We start from the raw sequence: 16091 nt of genomic DNA, 5'->3' as shown, positions 1-16091 counted from the left end.
GTTCACTATGCACCATTCTCACTGAAGTTACGGAGAGGAAGGAGTCTCAGACTCAAGCCCAGCTTGTATGATGTGCTACAGAAGGCTATCAGATGAGAGAGAGCTGCAAGATGGCTTTTGCTTTCAGGAGGTGACCCGTGTTCTCTCGCACTGCTCATTTATATGCATTTTCACACACTATAATCCTTTCCATCTTCCCCAGTATTTTTTCCCCTTTAGTTCCCTATAAACCCCAGCGTGTACAAACTGAGAAAGAAAAAGCTGCCAAGATTTATATTTTAGCATGGAGCATAAGGATTCGCCCAAAAAAGGGGATATTTAAAGAATAAATGTCTGGCCCTGTAATAGTTTTTTGGTCAAGTAAAGATGCAAGCAGCTTGCCAAGAAAATGTTCCTCTTGATCATATTTCTGTGTAATTGGTATCCAAATTCCACTCCAAATGCAAATATTAACCTTCATGAACAGCTCAACTGAACATCAGAGTCATTTATTTTTCTTCGTTAGCATTTGCTTGCTTTCATCTTTCATAAAACAAATAAGTTCAACAAAGTGAATTGGCGTAAATAACAGAAGGCATAAGGCTTCCCTTTGTTTGAAAGGTAGAAAAATAGTTCACTATTTGGTACTGTCTCAGTGAAAGTCTGTGTAACACCATATCTGCTTCAATTAATTCAGAGAGCTATTTTTATTGGCCCAGGAAAGGCACTGGATAATACCCATCTTCTTGTTATTGTTTAGGTAAACGTGATATTCTTTTATTGACTTTCTGGAGTGTGGGGGTAAAGTCATTTTAACCATGGTTTATTTTTTCAAGATCAAGTAAACGCCCAGCCAATTATCGCCTAGTGTCAAACCCATCATTCATGAGCAAGCTCATAGAGGAGCTAGTCAAAGGCCGCCTATCATCTCATCTAACTGAAGCCGACATTCTAGACCCGGCACAATCTGGGTGTAGGCCAGGACACGGACCTGAAACAGCTTTATGGAACTGACAGATGATCTCCTCCAATCAAAAGATAGAGAACAGACATCCATTCTCATCCTCCTGGATCCCTCTGCAGTGTTCAACACTGCTGACCATGAAATACAGCAGTCTCGCCCGAGAGAGATGGCAGCGGTCCAGGATAACATGCTAAAATGGTTTGAGCCTTCCTGGAGGGACACACCCAAAAAAAGTAGTGATGGGAAAATGCACCACCTCTAGACCCCTCACTTATGGGGTTCCACAAGGATCAATTCTCGCTCCAGTCCTTTTCAACATCTACATGCAACCACTAGGTGTACAGGTCAAACAACATGGATTCACAGGCCAGCAATATGCAGATGACACACAGCTCTACCTATCTTTCACCACATACCCCTACCATCAAGATGGCCCAGTGCTTGGAGGAGATCAGCTCATGGATGAAGAACAGCTGGCTGAAGCAGAACCCAAGGAAGACCAGGTGATGCTGATGGGAAGAGGATAGTATTCTGAGGAGTTTGCAGCCATGTTGACTCCCCTGTGGTTGAAGGTTCACATCCACAACTGGTCAGTTCAGTCTGTAGTCTAGGAGTATTCTCAGATTCCTCGCTGATGCCGAACTCCCACATCACAATAGACATGAGTAATGCTTTCTACCATCTCCAGCTGGCTAGGAGATTCCATCCCATACTGGCAGACAAAGGCCTTAGTTGTTTATGTCTTCGTCACCTCTCGGCTGGACTACAGCAATACAATATATTTGGGCAGGAAGCCATCAGCATTTAGGAAACTCCAGCTAGTACAATACACTGCAGCGTGTCTCCTCAGCGTGCAAGCTACCATGAACACATCACACCTGTCCTCTGCTCCCCATAGAATTTTTAATTAAGTTCAAGGTCTCAGTCTTTAACTTCAAAGCACCCCATGGCTTCGGCCCAGGACGCCTAAAAGACTGCTTAAAGCTCCAGGACAAAGACCGAGGTCGACAACTTAGCTCCTCTGGCACAATGGTATAACAACAGAATCAAGTCCTAAATTGTCAGAAATAATTTTGGTTTTTATTTAGAAAATTTTATATACAGAAAGTTGCAAATATTTTTCTGTCTCCATACAGAAGCTTATAATTACTGCATGACCATTACCTGAGCTGTTTGGTATATATAAATAGTGTGTGCTACCTGACATATATGGTAACTGGGACAAATGGACCGAGTTAACATAAAAAGAAAAGGAGTACTTGTGGCACCTTAGAGACTTTCGAAAGCTTATGCTCAAATAAATTGGTTAGTCTCTAAGGTGCCACAAGTACTCCTTTTCTTTTTACGAATACAGACTAATACGGCTGCTACTCTGAAACCTGAGTTAACATACTGACAGTAAAGCAAAAATCAAACAGAGAAACATTTTCCACTATTTCTACTTTCTCTATACTTCTGAGGGAAAAAGTGAGTATAATTTAAGTGCCTCTATTTCAGCAGGACTCTAATAATCTTCACAGTCTGAAGGAAGCATCACAACCAAAACATTATTTTTTTCCTTAGTGCTTTAAAGGAAACATCTTATGGTTCATATAAAGAATTCGACTTTTTAAAATGCTGAACTTTCTGAACATATTATATAAGTAGAGCTGGTAATAATCCCTATTTTTTTAAGGTTGCTCGATATTTCCCATAATCAGACATTGTTTTCAGTTGCTTATAAATTTGCCAAACTTTAACCTTTCAGTCCACCATTTCCCATGCTGGGCGTCCACATTAGGCTGAATTGTCTTGGAAAGTTTCAGCAAATATGGATCAGCCATTTCCAAGAATGAGATGAAAGGGGAGGGGAAAAAAACATGGTTTTGCCCACATTCAAAAAATTCTTACAGCTGTTTCACTGAGAAGCTCTAGCACTTCAATATTTTGGAGCAGGAACTTGAAATTTGGCAGGGGAGTGGCTTTTGTGTCAGGGATGTGCTTTTTCCTACTCCTGTGAACAGGGCCAGCTCCAGGCATCAGCGAAGGAAGCAGATGCCTGGGGTGGCCAATAGAAAGGGGCGGCACTCAGTGCATTACTGGGCTGGCATGTCCGGGTCTTCGGCGGCAGGTCCTTCATTCCCTCTCTTCCTCTTCGGTGGCAGCTCTATCGGGTTTTTCTTTTTTTTTTTTCTTCGCTGCTTGGGGCAGCAAAAAAGCTGGAACCGGCCCTGCTCGTGAAAATCCACCCAAATTTGGCTAAGTTAAAATTCTTAGAAAAATATCAATTTGCACACACTCAGTAGAGATTTGTTAGGGTTTGGTAGCTAAATTCTGATTCCATTTGCACTGAGCACGTTCCAGTCCAGGGTTGCAGGACTTCCCTTGCCTTTGCTGTTCCCAGCTGTTGCTAGTCACTGTGATGCCAGGCACCAGAACAGCGCAGGGAAACCATCTCTCCTGAGCTCTCAACAACCCACTACTGGTGCCCAGGCAGCACAGAGAAGGAAACAGTCTGATACTACAGCCGACGGAACAAGTGCTACACCTAAACAAACAGACAAACAAAGCAGGAAGGCAAAGAGAAAAGCAAAGTTACAAGAGTGTGTTCTTTGCATTTAAGCAACAAAAGCTGGTATTTAACTGTTATTCCTTTATTCAAAGCATTAATCACCACATAACCAGAGTCTGCTGCAGTTTCCTAATCTGTCCCTGCAGTCCAGAATCCCACTGCCCATGATGGAGAATGAGCACTGGTCTCTGTAGCCAAATCCTTGCACAACACCTGCTCCACACAAAAATGTTATTCAATCCAAACAAGTATCCTTGGAAAAAATGGAAATCCAGCCCGAGTAAAGCCAATGAGTAATCAACTACGGAAGGTAAAATGTAGAACAGACATGAGTATGGCTAAGAGGAATTTGAAGAGTAAATAGCTGAAAACCAAGAAAATCTTAAAGTCAAATAAGGAAAAAAAAAAACCAAATTCTGATCACTTGTTCATAGGCAGAGAAGAAATCACATCTGGTTGCCCAATGAGAAACATGGTTGTTCCAGTTTTGGAACCAAGGTCTTATTCTTTCAAATAAAGAACACTGCAATAATGTTGCTTTAATGGTGTAAATTCTCAAGCATTTCTCTACAATCTGCTTGTTCTGTTTTGGACCATGATACCAGGATTCTAACTGATATTTTGTTTTAGCATGTCCAACTCTCACATCATAGATTTACTTTTCTCCTTGCAGAGACTATAAATTAAAATGTCACTGCCACCTCTACCACTCTGAGTCAGAATTGAGACTTGTCAGAGAAATAGTCCAAACGACAATTTAGGGCTGGATTAACTTATAATGAAATATTAAACAGAATTTGTGTTGGTAAGATGTAAAAGTAGTTCTTTGGCTGTAGGACAAACGTTACTGCGTATAAGTACAGTCTTTTACACTGGTGAAACCTCACTGTTATTTCACTAATTTTCTTGCTTGATGCAAAGACATAACATCTTACCACAGGCTAGTTTATTTCCAGAATGCTGAAAGCACCCTAGGAGTGAGAGTATGGACATGACTAGGTGGTTAGCTATTACTAAGAAACAACTTAGGCCTCTAACAGAGCCTGATGCCACATGGGCTCCACGGCTGTTTTCCCCAGACGGAAGACTGAGGTAGCATCTCCTGAAGTGGGCCCTCGCTCCTATTCTGGGGAACCATATGGCATGTGGCCGTAACAGTGATCTCTCCAGACCAATGATCCCCAGACTTTTGAGGGTCATGCCCCATCTTACCTAGTGTTGCCAACTTTCCAGTTTCCCAAAACAGGACACTACTGCTGTGGTCAACATTTTCTGCACCAAATACTTACCAGCACATACACTATCAAACAGGCACAACACAGACTCGCCAGCAGCAATGGAGATACTAGCAAGATACAGTTACAAATGGGATGGATGACGGGGGCCAGAAGGAGAAAGGAAACTGGCTTTGACTTGCCATTGTTGGCATACACTTCACAGCAAACAAATCCTTCCGTTTGTTGCAGCAGTTGCTTTCCAAGGCAGAGCCTGTGCACCTCGATGGGACTGCAGCCATACATTCTCCACAATGTCCTGCCCTAACGTGCCACTTGGATAGATTGGCTTCAGATTGAAAGTGTAGGGGCTTCATTTAGCAATCCCCCCACCCCCAAAAACCAAAACAACTCTGAGGTGCTGAGACAAGGTAGGGGGGTTTCCCAGCACGAGGAGCTGGTGGCTTCACCCTTTACCTGAACTCCATCCCCAACCAAAGGCTCAACTCAACAGAAAGAAGGACGCTGAAGAGGACCATGTCTCTCCTGCTCCGTCCAGAAGCAGCAGCTCAGAGACAAAGAGCTCGCAGGGAGTGATGAGGGCAGAAAGTAGTGTGGGAGGTAGCTTCCTGCAGCCGGGGGAGGTTCCCAAAGGTGGGTCTGACCCAGCCCCGGGAGCAGGCCATGCAGGTGAAGAGGAAGTGTCCCTTCCTCAGGCTAGGCTGGGACTAGCAGCTAGGGGGCCTCCAGCTCTGCCCCTCCCCAGCTCTGGGGCCAGTGCTCGGGGTTAAAAGAGGCCTTAGGTTGGCTGTGGGGAGGGGAAGGGGTGACAACAGAACTGCAGTAACCAGACTTCTGGTGTCTGGTCAATACTTCTGATTGGAGACTGTACAATCGCCTTAAAATCTGACTTTCCAGTCAAAAACCGGACACCGGGCAACCCTACCATTACTCTGATCTGCGGCCCCCCAACCTTCTGGGGCCAGGAGCATGGCCGTGGCTCCAGGAAGTAGGGGGGGGGGAGGAAGACGCCGAAGGGGCAAGAGGGCCAAGGCTGGGGTCAGGAGCAGGGCCATGGCCAGGAACTGAGGCTGGGGGTGGAGCCACAGCCAGGCTGTGGTGGGGGCCGGCAGCCAGACCCACAGCCACATGCAGCTCCGCTCCCGGCCTGACCCCCAGCCTTGGCCCCGGGCCAGGAATGGACCCACAGCCAGCAGCCAGGGCTAGGGATTGGCATGGAGCGGAGCTATACCAAGGCTGGGACCTAGGCCAGGCATGGCACGTGGAGTCAGGGACATGGCTGGGAGTGGGACCGGAGCAGAGCTGGAGGCAGGGAGGGGCTGGGTGGTGCACCCTCCCTACCCCCAGTGGGGGCTGGCCCAGACCCCACCACGCCCCCCTCAGACATTTCTCCATGCCTCCCTAGGGGGGCATGCCCCATTCTTTGGGGACCTCTGCTCCAGAAAATAGTCATCCTGAACAGGACTTCCCGCAACGGCCTCAGGCCGAAGCTTGCTCACCTTGACGAGGACTGGGCCACACTGACTGCAGACAGTGCATACAGATCACCTAAATGTCTACAAAACTATGAAGGTGAAGGGTCATAAGAACATAAGAATGGCCATAATGGGTCAGACCAAAGGTCCATCTACCCCAGTATCCTGCCTTCCAATGAAGTGGACACATGTGCGCTGCCCTAGTCCACCAACATCTGAAAGAAACACTCCTATTTCCCTTTAGGAGGTCACCTAGGAGAAAAGGAGGTAAAGGACTGGTCATCGGCTATACCAGCCTGATCCTGTCTGAGAGACTCCCACTGGTGATAAGATCTATGACCAAGCTTCTCCATCACCTTGTTCCAGTAACACTCAGAACCCCACTCCATGAAGTCAAAGGTCACAAAAGCATGAAGCAGAAGAAACTCAAACCTTTATCTTAAGTGTCTCTATAAAATGCTAAGCTCACTCACCAGCTGGGGGAATAAACAGCCACACCCAAGTCAGTCTTTAGCTCCCTTGCCTCAGGGCTCCGTTTATTGTTGAAACACAAAAAGAACGTGTAAACAACATCATAATGTAACTGCCCGACTCCCCAGTATAGATTGTGGGTCCCCTGGCCACTAGCAGTCTAGTGGTTAGAGTCTTCCCTCAGCACAGGGACTTCTCCAGGGTCTCCTTGCCCATGCTGTCCTCCACTGCATGGTCTGCAACTTGGGCTTTTAGTCACAAGCAAGTATTCTCATGGCATTAGAATGGTCCTAGGCTCTACCTAATGGAGCTGGGGCCCACTTCTGTATCATCTAGTGGCAGTTATCAGACCCAGTCACCTGACATTGTCCAGCTGGGTCTGATGAGTCCTAGCACCTGCCTGCTGGGCTCTTCCTTGGAACAGAACTGGTTGTTCCCTAGCCCCCCACCCTGGGACTTAAAGGGGCAGACCACCCTGTTACAATCTCATTTTTCCTGTTTTCTACCTTTAGTTCATGGGAAAATGTTTCTGTTGGTGTTTTAGCGTGTCAATGTGTGGATTGAGTATACCTTGGGAATGGCGCCAGGAATGCATCCCAAACCCTAAATCCTAATTCTGCTTTTGAACCATTCCAAGTGCTTCCTCAATTAAGGAAGAGTATAATCTGAAGCTTTAAGCGTCCTTTAGTAACTACCTATGTTCTGAAATCAGTTGGTAAACTCTCATGCTTTGTAGGTGGGGGAGTAAGAAGAGGACACTATTAGTCACCATAACAACAGTGAGATTTAAGAAGAAACCATGCAGGAGCACTGAAGTTGTAATTTAAGAAACCACTTTGGTATCTACCTCCTTCGGACTAGCTAATGATTCTCTCACTTCAGGTTCTCTCTCGGTTGGGGTCTAAAACCAGAACAGATAGTTATGTCCTTCACCAGCTAAATCAGTGGTTCTCAAACTTCCGTACTGGTGACCCCTGTCACATAGCAAGCCTCTGTGTGCGACCCTCCGCCCCTTATACATTAAAAACACTTTTTGACATATTTAACACTATTATAAATGCTGGAGGCAAAGCAGGGTCTGGGGTGGAGGCTGATAGCTCACAACCCCCCAAGTAATAACCTCGTGACCCCCTGAGGGGTCCTGACCCCCAGTTTGAGAACCCCTGAACTAAACTGATTTCACTGCCATGAGCGGTATCTTTTATTTTGGGGGCGGGAGAAGAGAGATGGTTAGACTAAGCAAGACCTCCTTCAGTCTCCTGTTGCAGGTTCAATAGGAAGTAATTCTTTGTTGTATCAATCTCATTTGATTACCCACCGTATTAATTTCACCAAATGATGACTTAAGCCAAATATCATTGCTACTCATTGACTGGACTTCAATTTGACCTTGATTTGATAGTTGTATTGTTTTAATTCCTATGTCTACTCGTTTTCGTCTTAGAGATATGAAAATTAAATTTTCATATCTGCTTGTTCTTTTAATAAAACTCATAGAAGTATAGAGAGCCAAGTTGTTGGTTTTTTTCACATTGGCAACTTGAATCAGAAACTGCAAGAATGAAGGTAACTTAGCTGAGGTGTTTGAAAGCCACTTGCTCTTTCACTAAATTAAGTCCTTTGTTTCTTGCACTATGATGTAAATATTTATTCCAATTTCAAGTGACAAGTCTAATCTCTAAATAATGTTACACACACTGTCCATCTGGTTTAAAATCTAGATCTGAACATTCAGATTAGCCCTGGTATAGTTCTCCCCTAGTGCTTCCTGCTGAGTGCTCATTGTAACAGTGTCCATAAATAAGCATGGTTCCTGGTGCCCCTTGAAGCCGGGAAGAGAATAAGCTGATGAGGCTGGAAAATAGTCACACTTGGGCCATTCACTCGTATCTGCATCAGTCCTAGATCACACGTGGGCAAACACATTCTAGGATCCCCTCTGCAGATAAACTGTGAAATCCCAATCTGGCCCCATGGTATCTGAATGCCTGAACATTTCAGTACAGGAAGTTAGCTAGGTATAACACTCTCTCAAAATTCAATAAAAAAAATTATAGACAACAATAAAGCTACATTTAGCTTTTCTTGAAAAGTGTTATGAACTGTAATAACTACAAACATTTAGAAGTTCTAGCATTATTACGTACCATATGATGGAGAATTTTTTTTTAAAAAAGATCCAGTCTGTGAGGATTTCAGACTGCCATTGCAAAGGAATTCAATTTGTGATGTTTCAAGAGTAAAGCTGCTAAGCAATTTAACAAGTTCTCTTTTTTTTCCCCTATTTTCAGGGGAAATTTTTCCTTCCAGCTCTGTTGGAGAAGATAAGAGAATTTATTATGCTGTCTCTGATGAAAAATTCAGTTTAGGCTGAGCTCTTGGTGAAACCTGACAGTGATATATGAAAATGAGTGCCAGTGAGAATCAATTTCTTATTCTAAATCTCTACTATTTCTCTGTACAACACACTACTATGCAAAGGTAGCTAATAAAGGGCTTTATCCTACAGCCCTTACCCATATGACTTAGACTGTAGGATTGGATCCAAACATACCGTGCTTACCTCTCCGTTCCTTGGTCTCTATCACAGGCTGAGAAGAAAACAAAAAAAGATTTGCGAATACCATCACCAATTGCAGGACAGAAATCAACTGCATTTAAACAGCAGGCCAAACTGTGTAATATCTGCCATACTTTATCAACAAAACATCTTCCATTGCAAAACCTGTAGTGAAGAACAATACTTGATAAAGGGCAGAGTAGTCAACCTTCTTGATGTTATCACAAGCCTCACAATTTTTGGTGGTCTTTTTTGAGACAGATTAGTTATCTCCTGTTGTCTTCAGCTTCTTTGTGAATATCTACCCTTACACAAAATGGCCTCAATAGCCCATTACTTTAAGCAGGAATGAAGCCAGATTGCCTTCAATCAAGATGGCTGCCATTTTTTCCAGTAGCTTTTCATGTGATGCTGCCTCTAGTAAAGATGGCTGCCACCCCAGGCTCTATTGTTAGAGAACTGGATAGGAAACTGAAGGGAGAAGGGAATGCAAAAGTGCAGAAAGGAGGCTAAGGGCTGGTCTACATAGGGAAATTGACCTGCATAGTTATAGCAGACTAGTGTAATTAATCCACTCTATCTATACTGGTCAATTTCACCACATAGACAAGCCCTAAGAGGGTCATGTTGCAGAATGTGGACTGGGGCAGAGAAGGAGACTAACACAGCCAGGGGAATGGGTGATGGCCATAAGGAAGATCAAGGGATCTTGGGAGTAGGGAATGGAGAGACAGAATGTACGAGAAGGAGGTTCTTGAAGTAAAGGGAGCAAAAATATGGGAAGCAGGAGTTGGACTGGAAGAACATGGAAGGAGAACATGAGTGGGCAGGGAGTGAAATGGAAGAGATGGGGGGAGGGGAAAATGATAGCTCCTCCTCTCCAGCATTTGGACACAATAAATGGAACCTCTTTCTGAGCAGAAATGGAGGAACACACACAAATTAGAGTTGGGCTTAAGTTCTCAAAAATCAGACAGACCACCAAAATATTGTACTGTTTATTACTAGTTTAGAAATAATCATATTTAGAGCTTGCCTACACCACAGAACTTGCACACTGCAGGGGTGTGGTCTCACAGTAGAGAACTTTTAAACAGCAGGCCAAACTATTCGCTCCAGCAGGGTCTACACAGGCCAATTACCAACTGTTGACCAGTTCTTTTCCCCACTACCCAGAACGCACTGGTTCACAGACAGACTCTTGAGCTGAAGAAGTGTGTCATTTATTTGCTGCTTCAGTGAGTGGTCAGTCCACCAAAAAAGGGCACAGCATAGGGCACAGCATTCAGGTGTTCGCCTTAAATACATTGTTACAAAGCTATTCGTTATTCTTTTCTGCCTAACACTAAGATTAGTTTGCTAAATGTCAGCTGTTTAACTGATTGTTTACCAAGTTGTTTACCTGATCAGGTTGCCGATCAACCTTTTTACCTGGCTGTTCTCTTTCCTTGACAGATAAGCATGTAGTAGTAGGATTTTAGGTTTGTATTTTGTATAATTTAAAATAAAATAAAAAATAATAAAGTAGCATGTATTAAATCTTTTGGTATATAATTTGACCATATTCTGCCAGCCACCCTTTCTGAAAGCAGAAAGGAATGGCCTAATGGGCCATTGGTAAAGACACATCAGCCAGAATCTGTATCTGAGCTAATTTCAAGGCAGTAACAGACCTTTTAGGGTCACCGCTTTGTTGTAGGTTTAGTATTTTAAAAATAAGTTAAAAAAATGCAATAATTGTTTTCTCTTGCATTGCAATTTGATGTTCCTGTTCAAATGCTCTCTGTAAATCAATTCTGTGTTGTGTATAAATAAAAAATGTGTGTATTAAAAAAAATAAGTGAAAAGCCATCACCAGACCAAATGTTCTAAGAAGGAACCGAGAACGGTCGTAAGAGCACCAGGAAATTGCAACACGCCCTACTGAGATGTCAGAGAAGGGCAAATTAACAACTCTAAAAATAAAACATGCATTTATCAATAAAAACAAAATAGCTGTAATCAAAACCAGCATGGGGTAACTCCCTAAAAACAATAAAAAATAAAAATAAAATTAAAAAAACAAGCACTTGTCAAGACAACTATTAATTACAGCACAGGAGTGCAAAACTCAATGGTCCCAATAAAAAAAAAAAATCACTATATAAACAGGGTGCCTTGCCACAAAACTTTGGATTTGTCCTGCCAAAACGTCCCCGAAGCACCATGTCACGACCAACAAAACCCGGCTCCTACCTACCCGTGATCAACCTAGCTGGCCACTAGAATGATCTGGACTCTATACTGGTAACTGTAACATCGACTGGCGGGACAACGTGTGTGTGTGTATGTATATAATTAAATGCATATGCTAATTATTGGATCTTCAATAAATGCAGCGTATTGCCTTTTCCCCTACAAAAAAAAAAATCCCATGTGCTTCTTATAAGCATAAGAAGTAGGCATCTTTTCACATGTCCCAACACCTAAAACATACATTCTACATATCACATCCTATTACACCAATACATTGGTGCACTCTAGAAATCAGTCTGCATTGCTGTGTCAGGTAGACAAGCTTCCCTTCCCACCCCCACCCAAAAACAATTTCATGATCTGGGGAGAGTTTGATTGATTTTTTTAATACTTGGATTTAACAACAGAGAAAGGAATAGGTTACTTTTAACTTAAAGACCTGCACAAAGGATAAAAAGAAAAGGAGTACTTGTGGCACCTTAGAGACTAATATTTGTTAGTCTCTAAGATGCCACAAGTACTCCTTTTCTTTTTGCGGATACAGACTAACACGGCTGCTACTCTGAAACAAAGGGTAAAGTTTCCAGGAGTGCCCCATGCCGTTTCCAAAGGCAACATAGGCACTTTGGAAGCTGCTAACCTTCAATGACATTTAGGTTCCTAGTACTTAAGGCACTTTTGAAAATGGGACCTAGATGCTTTTGAAAGTTTTAACCTAAATCACAGTATATTTCTAAACAGAATAACGAACTATCCTCTAATACCCAGTTACACAAACTCTGACACTTGCAGTATATTTATGACACACAACTATTTTAAGAGTTTAAATTCTGAAATAAGACCATATGCCACAGTTCAAGTAGAACTTCCACTGATTTCTTGTCCTTAGTTCAAATGCTTCTCTCTTTCCATTTTTGGTTATATTAAAAATAATTTACCAGTTTCAAAAGATGTTTTCTCCTAGTTCAAATGCAATAAGTAAATACATTTAAAACTGAATGGGAAAATTGCATGTGTTCAAAATTTACTTATGCCTTGAGATTTATCAAATTTGTGTTTGCTTTAGTTTAATGTTAATAACATAGCTACAGAGGTTTCTTTTGTTCTGAACACACTGATTTTGCTGAATTCACAGGAAAAAAACCAGATGCATAAAACTGCGGAGCAACTATTCTGAGGTATTGTCTAAACGCAAATGAAAGTAATACACACAACCAAAAACTAATCTTGGTTCACTAATATGGAATTTAAAAAAAACAAAAACAAAAAAACCCCACCCCCCCTTCCCTCCCAACCAAGTCTCAACAATTTCCCTCTTATAGTAACAAAAACCCCACTGAAGAGAACCAAGGGAAAACCCCCAAACCCTCACACAAAAGCAAAGGGGGCAAAAGCAGAAATACAGGTCTGCGTTTCTCCCCTGTAACATGCTATGCAATAACGCCCCCGGGCATACAAGAAAGCTGCAATGGCCATTTAGCAGGCAAGAGCATCCCCCATTGAGTCCCACTGAGCCGCTCAGCATTGGCAAGCTTCAGCCTTTGCGGGCTGTTCCGAGGGTAATTCTCTCGCTCAGCCTCCCCCACCCCCGCACAGGGGGGTAACAACAACGGGCCGGCGCGACCCGTCCCCGGGCCAGCTGCGCAGGCTGGAAGACGGCAGCGAGACCAGGCTTCCCCCGTTACCTTGCCGCGCCTCGTTCCCCGCGCGGACCCGGGCTCTGCCGCCTGCCTTTGCCCCGCCCCCCGGCGCCCGCTGCCAGGCCCGCTCTCGCCCCCGGCGCACGGTTCGCGCCTCTCCGCTGTGCCGGGCTGGCAAGTGCTCCGCGGGCGGCAGCGGCAAGCCCAGCCCCGGGGGAAGGAACCCGCGCGGCGAGGAGCGCCCCTCGCCCGAGCCTGCCCGCCCCGCACGCCGCCTGGGCGATCCCTGGTGGGGGGGGGCGGCACCGCGACTCAGCGCTCCTGGGGGCGGGGAGTGGCCACCCGCCGGCGGCGCCGCGCTGCTTTTACTGACCGCGACGGGCAGCAGCGGGGCCCCGCGAGCACACGCCCGCGGCACGTGACCATCCCCCGCGGCCCCGGCTGGGCGGGAAGGGAAGGGAAAGCCCCGCTGGGTGCCAGCCCGCGCCCCGACACTGCGCGTTCCGAAACGTCGCCGCTTGGCGCCCTTGCCGACTGGCTCCGCGGGGGGCGGCCCCGCTTTGAAGTAACCGGTCAGCTCCCCAGGGCGGGGGCGAGGCGCGTTGGCAGCACAGCGGGGGAGCTGGGAAGACGCTCGGGCGCTGCACTGGAGGCCGCGCTTACTGCTGCCGACGTGGCTCCGGCTTTGGGGCGGGTTTCAGTGGGGTGCTGTCCCCGGGCACGAAATTCACCCACTTGCGTGCTAGGTTACAATAATACCGTGCCGCTTTGCCAACTCGCCACAGCCCCCCCAATGCTACTGGTCCGTGCAAAACCGAAGCCAGTGGCTACTTCCCCCCCCCCCCCCGCTAAACGTTAGACCCGGTAGCTACTAGCACAATGGGCCAAGCTCGGGTTAATGGACATGTCTCTCCACCTGTGCCAGATCCATTATTCTCCTTATCCCTGACCCCAGGTCACATAGATGAGGCAATTCATTGATTTAATCAGACCATTATTAGGCATTACATTGCAGCCCATATTTCCCTCCCATCCATTGTTTCTCCTGGTAGGAGTAATTTTTCACCCTAAATTTAGTATAAAAATGTAAAACCCCCATAGGTATCAAGATAACTTATTCTGGTAAGAAAAGAAAACACCTTATTAGACCGGCCGTGGGGCCTCATTAGTACTATCAGCTTCTGCTACTGACCAGTACCAGAGACTCTGCTTCTTTTTAAGACACATTTTTAGCTTAAAACAAAATCTTTATCATTCAGCTTCTCTCTGGGGGAGCTTAACTCATTAGTTGATGCCACTTTCCTATGTTTCCTATGCTGTGCATTTTGGGGGATTAATTTAAAGTTAGCCTTTATCCAAATGCATTTGAAATTAAAATCCAAACAAAAGCAAAAGGATAAAAATATCTTAAAGCAAAACAAATACAGGTAGTAGAATTATGACATTTTCTCCAGATCTTTATTTGATACTGGAAATTAGCAAGAATAATTTTCAGCTCTATGCTTTCACCAATAGTGAGTGCTAGCGACTTGGTTGAGATGGCAATAGAAGTGTAGTATACTTATTCCTTTCTGGTGTGTTGATTGAAAGGGGGATACCTGTGACACTCTGTAGCCCAAAGCAGCACTCTGGCACCCCCATATTTACCATGATGATATGATTATGATATTTTTGGTACAAAGTATGCCTTCTGAGATGGTATTCTAAAAGGCTTGATCTGTTGAATATTAATATACTGTTGGACTGTATGTTCTGTCATAGTATGTGAAGTTATAAAGTTTTGCTATGTGTATGTTACTGAAATATGTTGTCTGAAGTTGAAACACCCACAATCAGCCTTTCCGGTACAACAATGGGGCAGCTAGACACACTGATGATGGCCCATTAAAGGAAATACACACCCACAAGGACTACCCCAAGAATTGTATGCAATGGAGACCTCTCAGAGAGAGCACATAAACAATGGAGACTGTTTGACTCACATCTAGCAAAAGATCTTTCCTGCGAGGAGGAACCTATAAAGGAGAGGAAGTGACACCATCATTTGTCCCCCCCACAACTAAACACCTAGAAACGTGTGAAGAACAAAGAATGAACTGGGGAGGTGGTCCCAGGTTGGAAAGGAGAATCCCAGCTTGTGTATTAAGGAACTATACCATCAGGGTGAGACACTGCTTGATTTAAATCCTGTCTAAGTTGTAGAACTCAGGATTGCAATTTTACTTTTTATTTCTTAGGTAACCAACTTTGATCTGTATGCTTGCTACTTATAATCATTTAAAATTTATCTTTTCTGTAGTTAATAAATCTGGTTTATATTTTACCTAAAACAGTGTGTTTTGCTTGGGGGATTTGCTCAGTATACAACAGCTGATGCATGTCCACTTTCCTTTGTAGAAGTGGCAGACCGAGGAATAAACTTACACTAGTCAGGATTCTGGCAAGGGAAAGATGGTACAGCTCTGGGGTCCTGACCTGGGTGAATTAGCTGGAGCCTCTCTATTGTTATTTCATGAGTGTCTAGAAGCATTCATGTAACTCAGCTGGATGTGTCCCTGCCTGTGGATGTCTGTGTAAGTGCAGCACCTGGTGAGGTTTGCAGCTTGTCACAGCATCACAGTGTGAGAGGGAGCCTAGGTTGGTCAGACAGAGGGCTCAGCGGTACCCCAGTTCTAGGTTACACCCCTGGGGAACCTGTCACAATACTATATAGTCCTCTTGCAGCTGTTGTTGCTCGAGCTCCTGAGTACATTTAGTATCTGTAAATGCACACTCACGCTCTCATTCACCAACCCCAGACATGATCTCTTTTTCTACACACCCACCCATCCCAGTCACACTTTCTCTCTCTCTTTCCCTTATCAACACAGGATAGGAGAACTTAAAGAAGCCAGGAGAATTCAGATGTGAAAGGGGGCAAGGTGTTGAAGTTACTCTTCCATTCACTCTAATGGTGTACTGAGGGAGAGTGGATGAAACTC

General features: G+C 44.6%; 1 protein-coding gene across 9 annotated transcripts in view; it reads right to left on the bottom strand.

The window, feature by feature from the left end:
- The window catches only part of MRAP2 (melanocortin 2 receptor accessory protein 2), a 47282-nt gene extending 33355 nt beyond the window's left edge, over positions 1 to 13927 (bottom strand). For 3 of the 9 annotated variants that reach the window (XM_084622785.1, XM_084622786.1, XM_084622793.1), the window contains exon 1: positions 13156 to 13450. The gene's annotated coding sequence lies outside the window, so the exon portion shown is untranslated. Of the gene's footprint in view, positions 1 to 9229; positions 10709 to 13155; positions 13451 to 13483 lie in introns of those variants that run through there. The other 6 variants (XM_084622791.1, XM_084622789.1, XM_084622787.1 and 3 more) reach the window with 6 other exon arrangements.
- Positions 13928 to 16091: the final 2164 nt, after the last annotated feature.

The sequence above is a fragment of the Lepidochelys olivacea genome (assembly GCF_965140295.1).
Source record: "Lepidochelys olivacea isolate rLepOli2 genome assembly, chromosome: 3".
Classification (NCBI taxonomy): domain Eukaryota; kingdom Metazoa; phylum Chordata; order Testudines; family Cheloniidae; genus Lepidochelys; species Lepidochelys olivacea.
This window is presented reverse-complemented; position numbering and strand designations above follow the sequence as displayed.